Source organism: Mastomys coucha, unplaced genomic scaffold (assembly GCF_008632895.1).
Source record: "Mastomys coucha isolate ucsf_1 unplaced genomic scaffold, UCSF_Mcou_1 pScaffold19, whole genome shotgun sequence".
NCBI classification, from domain to species: domain Eukaryota; kingdom Metazoa; phylum Chordata; class Mammalia; order Rodentia; family Muridae; genus Mastomys; species Mastomys coucha.
This window is the reverse complement of record NW_022196901.1, coordinates 2,492,567-2,496,021: the sequence shown is the minus strand read 5'-3', so window position 1 is coordinate 2,496,021 and position 3,455 is coordinate 2,492,567.

The window sequence follows — 3,455 nt, the reverse complement described above, 5'->3', positions numbered from 1 at the left end:
GAGAGAGAGAGAGAGAGAAACAAACAGGGAAGGAGGGAGGGGTCATAGGAGTGTATATAAAGTACACATGTATGAAGTTATCAAAAAACTTTAGAAAGTTAAAAAAACAAACCTGTACAGTTACAGACTACGGCCCTTTTAAGGGCCCCTGTTGCAATCTTGTTTGATTACTGTCCTAAATTTTCTACTTCTGAAGAGGTCATGAATTTTCATTTTGACAAGGGATGCACAAATTATGGTAGACTGTGTGAAGAGATTCTGGGGAAGGCAACATATAAGCTTTCACACAGGCAGACTTGGGATTCTGTCACAACTTTTTCCCATACATACTGTGCAATTCAAAGGCTACTTATCTCACACAAACCAGACTCTCATCTGCAGCCAATACAATCCCAGATCCTCCTGGCATAATTATGAAGGTTAGACATCATGGGGATGCAGAAAAGATGTAGTAGAGAGAAGCTTAATTATAGTTACTACTAATAAAAGCAAGTCTGTGTATTAAGCCCCATTGATGTTAGTGCTGCTCACGCCTTTAATCCCAGCACTTGGGAGGCAGAGGCAGAGGCAGGTGGATTTCTGAGTTTGAGGCCAGTCTGGTCTACAGAATGAGTTCCAGGACAGCCAGGGCTACACAGAGAAACTCTGTCTCAAAAAGCCAAAAAGCCAAAAAAAAAAAAAAAAAAAAAAAAAAAAAAAAAAAAAAAAAAAAGAAAGAAAGAAAGAAAGAAAAAAAAAGAAAAATAGATCTCTGTTTTACAGGGAGCTGTGGACTTACATTGTCAGTACTATCACAGGGATCTTCATAGCTTCTAATGACCATAATATCAGCTGTAATAGAGATGAAGGAAGTTAATGGTCCTTTTAATGTTAGCTACTTCTTGTAATGCAGTCATACCATTAATGATTCAGACAAGTGTGGAAATAAGAAAGTGAATAGAAAGAATATGAAATTCTATGTGTATGTTTATGTGTCTGTCCCTTTGCTGGTTGTCCACAATGGAAGATTTTCCCACTGCCCCCATTATCAAAGCTGCAGCTTTTCATGAGGGTCCTTCTCATTTTAAACCTGCCCTCCAGAGATGTTCGCAGCCAAAGACAGATAGCTTATTGTCCATCACTTTCAGAGAACGATATTGAAGTGCCATCTTGCCGAAGAGAAACTTTCTTAGGGATTTTGTAGCTGCAGAAATGAAGAATCATGGCCGAAAAGCAAGTCGGGGAAGCAAAGGTCCCTCTGGCTTATGCATACTCACCACAGTTTATCATCAAAAGAAGTCCTGACAACTCAAGCAGGGCAGGAACCGGGAGACAGGAGCTGATGCAGAGGCCATGGAGGAGTGCTGCTTTCTGGCTTGCTCCCCATGGCTAACTCAGTCTGCTTTCTTAGAGATCATAAAACACCAGCCCAGGGATGGCACCACCCACAATGGACTGGGCCCTCTTCCATCAATCATTGATTAAGAAAATGCCTATAGTTCTGCCTGTATTTTATGGAGGTATTATCTTCATTGAGGTTCCTTCTGTTCTGTTGTCTTTAGCTAGGTCAAAGTTGACAAAACCAGCCGGTACAGAAGCCAAATCTTCAGTACTACTGGGATCAGCTGTGCACTTCCCACAGGAGAAAAGGGCAGGGAGCCAGTGCAGACCCTAACATTCCATCGGACTGAGATCATGTGTCTCAAGCCAATATATGAGATTGTGCCTAAATAGCCCACTTTCATTATTTTGTGGCAGTTAATGTGGTCACCACAGATACTGAATTAGCAAATCCTGAACCATTGCACCCAGGGGATACCAGGGAATCTCTGGTTACATTTTAATCAATTGGTCAGTTCCTAAGTATTTTATGTGTGCTTCTGCTTAAGGATACATTATTTATGAGGATATGTTGTCTTACTAACAACTCATTCCTGGCATCATTATGATTCAATAAGAAAGAAATGTTATCTAATGCATTCATTTTCCTGCAGACACGCCGTGCTCTTCTGCTTGTGAACACTGCATAACAATCCCAAACTATCCTCAGAGGCAGAATCTCTCTCTCTCTCTCTCTCTCTCTCTCTCTCTCTCTCTCTCTCTCTCTCTCTCTCTCTCTCTCTCTCGCATGCGCACGCACACACACATACACACACACACACACACACACACACACACATAGAGTGAAAGAACATAGAAATGCAGCAGTAAGCCGGCAACAGAAAGGATGCTTGGTCTCAGTATGAGAGCTGAAACAATAAGGTGGAGTTTCCTTCTTCCTCCCAGACTCCACCCATGGAAATGTTTCTCAGCTCTGGGGATATCTTAGCATGGCCATGAAAGCAAAGAGAGTGTTGACTCGGGTCACAAGTGGGTTTTTTTGTAAGAAGGCCAGTTCATAGATACTGCATTAATGATCGAGTGTGAACAGAAGTTAAAAGGCAACAAGTTTTAGACCTTTGGTGGACTCAAACAGAAAATGAACCCAGTATCATTTAAGATGCACACAAATTGGATGTGGTAACACATTAATTTATTTCTGTAAGCCCAACACTTAAGAGCCTGAGGCAGGAGGATAACTCGTTGGAGCCCAATTTGGGATATAAAGGAATATCTTATCTCAAAAATAAATACATATCTATACATATGTATACTGGATACTGGACCATATCTCTTGTATTTTGAAGAGGACACAGCAGGGAGCATATGAAGTAGAAGCAGTTGGGAACCCTCTTGTGCTAGCCTTCATCCTGTGGGCAGGGTGGCTTTGGGTTGGCCTCTGGAACTCCCTGTTGGTGCGTCTTGGTTTTCTCTTCTGTAAGTTGAGACCAGTAGTGGTCATCTTCCTTCTCCTAGTGCAGTTCCCAGGGGGCAGTGAATATTTAGAAGTTCTCTTTGTTACTTCATGTTGAGGTTGGGATTGAAAGGGTAAACACATAAAAATTTTCCTTTGTACCTGGTTCTCTCCTCCCAGAGAGAACACACCAAAATTCATGCTAATATATATGTATTTGGAAAATGAGTATGATTTATTCAAAATGCATTATGTATCTTATGGAACAACATATAACTGAAGAATTTTCTAGCCAAACTTGCTGTCCTAAAGAATGTAAAGTAGTTCAGTCAGTGGGTTTTAGGGTCTAACTCCACTCACACTAGGAATGTTTTTTTAAGATTTATTTATTTTATGTATATGAGTATATTGTGGTTCTCGTCCAACATACCAGAGGAGGTCATCGGATCCTGTTACAGATGGTTGTGAGCCACCTGTGGTTGCTGGGAATTGAACCTAGGACCTCTGGAAGAAGAGCCAGTGCTCTTAACTGCTGAGTCATCTCTCCAGCACCATATTAGGATTTGTATAATGTTTTTGAGGCTGAGTCTTGCTATGTAGGCCAAGATAGATTATACTTTCAATCCTGCCTCAGCCACTTTATCGCTGGGATTACAGGCATGCACCACCACATCCAGTGTCA